The sequence below is a fragment of the Camellia sinensis genome, chromosome 3 (assembly GCF_055761805.1).
Source record: "Camellia sinensis isolate YWXY chromosome 3, ASM5576180v1, whole genome shotgun sequence".
Taxonomy (NCBI): Eukaryota; Viridiplantae; Streptophyta; class Magnoliopsida; order Ericales; family Theaceae; genus Camellia; species Camellia sinensis.
In genome coordinates, this window is record NC_138963.1 from 72,891,742 (window position 1) to 72,898,224 (window position 6,483).

The 6,483-nt window shown below is 32.9% G+C and overlaps 1 long non-coding RNA gene across 9 annotated transcripts; it reads right to left on the reverse strand.

Annotated features, from left to right (window-relative positions):
* Positions 1 to 1,901: 1,901 nt before the first annotated feature.
* Positions 1,902 to 5,744, reverse strand: LOC114306223 (uncharacterized). 9 transcript variants are annotated; one of them, XR_014364135.1, is made up of 6 exons: positions 5,275 to 5,744; positions 4,760 to 4,922; positions 4,014 to 4,032; positions 3,941 to 3,957; positions 2,197 to 2,242; positions 1,902 to 2,038 (listed from the first exon to the last, which is right to left on the reverse strand). It is a non-coding gene; the product is annotated as an uncharacterized LOC114306223 (long non-coding RNA). The 9 variants fall into 9 exon arrangements; XR_014364139.1 differs by lacking the exon at positions 3,941 to 3,957 and adding an exon at positions 3,526 to 3,659 and having other exon boundaries at positions 3,996 to 4,032; positions 5,275 to 5,661; XR_014364137.1 differs by adding an exon at positions 3,526 to 3,659 and having other exon boundaries at positions 3,941 to 4,032; positions 5,275 to 5,633.
* Positions 5,745 to 6,483: the final 739 nt, after the last annotated feature.

Here is a 6,483-nt window from a genome sequence, read left to right on the forward strand (position 1 = left end):
GATATCATAACAGTCACCTCGGCCTAGCTTAAACAAACTTGTGATAGCAAGTAGCGCATTGATAGGACACACGGTTAGATATGTAGACAAAAAAAATGTGATAAAAAAGGCAAAAACAAGCCGTTTGGGGGCAACAATTTGAAACAACCTTGAATCAGCCCCCATATCATAACGGTCACGTAGGCCTACATTAAATAAACTTGTGAGAGCAAGCGGCATGTCGATAGAATGCACGGTTACATATTTAGGCCACCAAATGTGATAATCCCAACCTCGTGTCCTCCATTCCCTTCTCACACTTATCCTCTTCCAAGTAAAAGTTCAACCAAAGTATTTTGAATTCAGAATTAGAAAGCCTATTTTAACTTAGTTTCCATTGTTGAAGCATAGGTCAATATTGGCAAATTGTGGGCCAATAGTTAGAATTGTAATGTTTATTGGATATATACATATAAATGTTGTTGTTCTATTTACAAAATGGTATTGATAGTCATTTAATTTATTCATGTTACCTTTACTTTCCATGAACATTTTTCATTTTTTTGTCTAATTTTACAATAAAGTGATGTGTAAATATTTTCATGAAAATATTACCTGACATTATTTGTCTTTTTGTTTGGTACAGATGGATGAACTCGTGTAGGAAGTTAAATCGTACCGGAGTAATTGGCATTATAAGCATTTTTGGAAGGATTATGTATTTTTGGATAAATGTGTATGGAAAAGATTTGGATAGACTAGTAGTTATATTTTTTGATAGAGTAGTAGTTATATTTTTTGATGGGTGTGTATGGAAAATATTTGGGTAGACTACTAGTTATATTTTTTGAAAGATGCACATTGATAAAAATTTAAAGCATAATAACAAGTACTTGTTATGTTTTAAATTTTTATGCTACATGGATATGAATTAGATGATTATATAGATTACAAACGGATTTTTAATTGGAGGAATATGTAGTTTGGAATTACTTGTGGATGAAAACTTATAATAGTTGTTGACTTTCATTAAACAGGTTCAGGATTAGATGATTTATATATTTTGTTGAATGTTCATGATTCAGTTAAATTGTTGGTTTGAATGATTCTTGCAAATTACAGATTGTATTGAATGGATTGGATGGATTATTATAAATTACAGGTTTATTTTGTTGGATGTTGGTGACAAAATTTTGGTTCTGTCACTACAACAAATTACACTTTTGGCGACTAAATTTTTAGTCGCCAAAAGTCATTTTTTGGTCGCCAAATATTTTTCCCGACTAAAATTCTTAGTCGCCCGTTTGGTCGTTGATAGATTGTCGGCAAATGAATTGGCGACTAAATTTTTTTTTAGTCGCCGAAAGTCACCAATTAGCGACTAAAAATTTAGTCGTCCAAAAAAAAATATTTAGTCGCAAAAAAAAAAAAAATTTCATCATCAACTTTTTAGCTACCAATTTTTTAGTCGCTAAAAACTTCACTCCTTTTTGGCTACCAATTTTTTAGTAGCCAAAAACGTGGCACTCTTGTTTGGCTATCAATTTTTTAGTCACTAAAATCATGATACTCCCTTTTAGCTGCTAATTTTTTAGTAGCCAAAAACTTCTTTTTTTTTTTTTGGCTACTAACTGTTTAGTCGCCAATAAGTTCCCTTTTATTTTTTGGCTACTAAATATTTAGTCGCCAAAAGCTCTATTTATTAATTCTTTTTAAATGCACAAATTGAATATTTTTCATTAATTTCTAAATTATATGCATTCCATTATCAATGCAACCTGTACATGTATAGAATAATATATCTATCAATTATAATCTAAATCTATTATCAATAATACCCATTTCATTATCAACTATCCAAAAACTTTAACTTATAACATCTTATTCCAAGTATCATATAAATTCATTCTAACCAAGTATAATTCATCTAAATTAAATATTACATTCAAAAACACTGTATTTCCAAAACAGAGAATTGTACACAAATAGATGCCATATACAGAATAAATGCTCTTTGTACACAAAAATAAATATCCACAATAGCTCACGCAAAAGCAATCTGTAAAACATAAAAAAAAAAACCCATTAGCACTTATTCAATAAAATTGACATTTCAAATTATAACAATTATAAAATTAATAATTCGGATATATTATACTCTAGCAGAAACACAAGATGTTTGAACAAAGACTCAACATTACAACTAGGTCAAAATACCTTGAAAACCAATTAAAAGCAAGCGAGGGGTATATGTAAGGATTCCCTGCACATGATTAAGACTCAATTGTAAACAACATGACATGAATGCAATCTGTACAAAACATTACAACTGAGAAGAAAGTCATCAAAATCAAAATCACTGGATATTGAATTAGCAAACTACTAGTGCATGTCTGATAAATTTGAAGAAAAATACCACAATGAAGAATTAAATATGTAAATTAGAGAATAGACAATGTTATACCCATTACACAAGAGAACAAACAATGGTAAAGGAGGAAGGAAAATAATTGCCTACAATGTATCAGAGAGACATGTCTCTAAACAGAGCTGAATGGTAGAAGATGATTCTGTAGCCACAAGGACTTGGAATTGAGGCTTTATCAAATTGAATAATGCAACCTCACCCACATAATAACAGTGCAGGAAAGGATAAAGAAATCCACCATGTATATAGCCAACAAAATTAAATATATCAATCTCACCCACCAAATGCTCCCGTAGATTGCAAGAACTTAATGTCAAAATTTCCCACCTGTTGTGTTTCACCAGTACGGTATAGAACATCCATGTTAAGACCTTGATTTTTAAAGACTGCATCACTCTAGGGGTCCTCAGCCAATCCTGTTGGGTTTTTCATGTAAAATATGATATTCATGTGTTGATTGTTTATTCATGATTCAATCTGTTTGATCAACTAAAATTAAACTTAAAATCAATAATTTTAATTGGTTGACCTATTCATCCCCTTTAAGTACTTTGGACTCCGTAATTTCACAAACATAGTGCTTTGCAAATTAAGTAAATTTTCAATGCAACAATTGGGTTTTTTAACAACAGTTAGAATCATAGAACAACAAGAATGGGCAGATTCAAAAAAAGAAGAGGAAGCTATATTTGGCGGTAAGAATTACAGAAAAGAAATGAGAAAATTCAAGGCTAAAAAATGTGAGATGCTGCTGCAAATGATTAGGTTGTTCATCTTGTGAAAATTTAAGACTAGAAAACATGGGTCTCTTGTTAGTCCCTTTGTGTTCTCCTTACAGAACACATTGATTTAATTAAGTGTGAGAACGTATTTTTGAGTGGCACCACATTGGTTCAAGATCTCATTTATATTGTACGATATCGGATTGTGGTGCATGTGGTAGGATGATAATGGTTTAGGTTGTGACATTGGACGCGGCTCCGAAGTTGGGTATAAATGATACTCTTAAGGCGATTAAACCCAACCCAATTAGGAAGATAAATTTTAGATAAGGAATACTAGGTAGACAAGTAGAGTCCTAAATGGAAAATGAAACATAGGCTGAGACAGAGCATTACTGTATAAATAGCACACCACTAAAGTTGGGTATAAATGATACTCTTTGACTTTTATATATTTTATGGCCTTCTTCACCGTGGCATCTTCATGTTGGTGATTTTGGAAACATGTGCACGTTCACTGAGAGAGAGATCTGCAAAATAAACATATGAATCCTATAATTGAAGCACATTATCTCATCCCTCACACCTTCATGTTTGCTTTTAATATTTTCATTTTCTGTTTTCGTTTTTCAGAATATATAAACAATGGATCCAGTCTGGTGGCCAAATCAAACACAACAATGTGATTTATGCTTCATAGATTATCAAATTAAACTTCAAAAACAATAAACAAACTACAATTTCAAAATTAATTGAATCCAATGATATCAAAATTCCAAATTATAATTAGCAAACAAACACTCAAGCTAACCTGAAATTGAGACTGAACCAAAAGCAAACCTATATTGTATGCCTGTGGAACTTACATTGGTGATATAAATAGTCCAAAAGCAAAGATGTTCCCTGCAATAGGCACACAAGAATGACCCTTTTGACAATTTCTTGAATAATACGCTTGAAATATCCACCTCATAGTAAAGCAAATAAAGTTAAAATTAAGCTTGTAAAAGTTCACATGTTACAAATTTGAGAACTATTCTAGAAACTATTTTCAAAATAAATTCTGGTCCTCCTCTTCTTCTCCCTTTCTGTCATGAATTTATTTTCACAAGCTGGAATCAGGTTTTGGATTTTCTGGAAATTATTACCATAAATCTTTGCAGCTAAACTTTGAGATGGCAAACAATTCCATACATAGAGAAACCATATATACTCACACCCGACACACACAAAGGGTGGAGCCACATACCCCGTTAAAACTTATTGAAACTAATGGGTTCAAACTTCTTATACATATTAAAATGTAACACAATAGTTTCATAAAACATAAATCAAAATTTACAGAAAATTCAGAATATGTTTATTTTTATTATTTTTTTAATTTTTTTTATTCCTAAAATAATGTTAACCATCAAAAAATCTATCCATAGTTATCAAAATACACATAATTCATATATAGGTTTAGATAAGCCCAAAAATTATGAATGTAGAAACAAATTAAACATCTTGTGCTTTATTTATCTCACTCTGGTTTTAGTGCTTATGAGGTCAATTGACCTTCAAACTTTACCAGCAGCAAAGGGAATGCATATCATGAAGAAACAAGTACAACACTTGGAGGGAAAATCACCTAGTTCCCATAGACTCTGGAAATCTGTTCCAAGCTGCTTTGTGTGAGAGTATTTAGTGTACATATATCATTCTTCAAATGAATCTACCAGATCAGGAAGAGGTTGAGAAACAGAGTCTTCATTTGACTGGCAAGGCAGTGGACATTGAAGAAGTCATTGCAACTGCAAGAGAGTGAGACAGAGTGTGTGTAGTCACAACATCAAACCCACAAAAAACCCAATGAACCCATAAAACTAAAATCTATAATTTCAATTCAAACACAATAAACCCATAATTTCACAAAACTAAAATCAAACCCATTTTGGACATCAAGATTTAATTAATTTCGTACAAATCAAACACTTCAACGAAACCCATTTACGAAATCAACACAAAAATAAACCCTAGATGAAGTGTGAGAGATGGGGAAATACGGGAAGGGAGAGAGAGGGAGAGGGAGAGAGAGAGAGAGAGAGAGAGGGAGAAGACCGAGAACGACAGAGAGAGGAGAGAGAGAGAGAGAGAGACAAAAACCTGGGATTTGCAGCAGTGGCGGTGGTGATTTCCGGCGGTGGCGGTGGCGATGGCGACGGCGACGGTGACCTGCGACGATAGCCATCGACGTGCGACGGTGGAACCGACGTCAGGTTTGGTGGTGAGTGATCGGAGATGGGTGCTCCTTACGACGGTGTGGGGCAGCTCTCTATAGAATGAGAGAAAGAGAGATGAAAGAGGATGAGAGAAGAGTAAGAGGTGAGATATTTTTATTTTACATAAGATGGTTATTGGCGACTAAAATCTTTAGTCGCTGAAAATATTTTAAAAATCCCTCCAAAATATTTCAAACGTCTCCCTCCTAAAATTTTAGTTCTTTGGCGACCAAAACTATTTTTTGTCGCTGAAAATAAACCTTTGGCGACTAACATTTTGGTCACCAAAAGGTAAAAAATAATTTTTTATTTTTTATTGGGCGACTAATGATTTTAGTAGCCAAAACTCTATATACGGCGACTAAAATTATTTTTTGTCGCTGAAAATACACCTTTGGCGACCAAAATTTTGGTCGCCAAAGGTAAAAAATAATTTTTTATTTTTCATTCGGCGACTAAGTCGTTTTAGTAGCCAAAAATTAATGTAGGGCGACTAAATTTTTTTTTTGTCGCCAATTCTGACATTTTTGGCGACTAAATTATTTTTTAGTCGCCAATAACCAATATACAGCTACTAAAAAAATTAGTAGCTAAATATTTTACTTTTGCCGACTAAAAAAATATTTAGTCGCCAATTCCACAACTTTTGGCGACTAAATTTTTTTTAGTCGCCAATTTTAGTCGCCAAAGGTGCGTTTTGTTGTAGTGTGTTTTTCCTATTTTGGCAACCAAGTGATTAGTCGGGAAAGATGGCAACTAAATAATTAGTTGTTAAAATTATTAATATTGGCAACCAAAGGATTTGGTCGCTAATAGGTCTATTGACGACTAAAGTTTAAGTTGCGCAAACATTCCTTTTGGCGACTTCCATGTTTGGTCGTGGAATGTGATAATTGGTGACCAAACTTTTTAGTTGTGGAATGTGACGATTGGCAATTAATATGTTTGGTCATGGAATGTTACAATTGGTAACTAACATGTTTGGTCAGGAAAATAATACTTTTCGCGATCAAAGTATTTTAGCTACTAAATGGATTAGTCGCACTAATGATATATTTAGCGACCAAAAATTTAGTCGGCAAATCTAACTTTT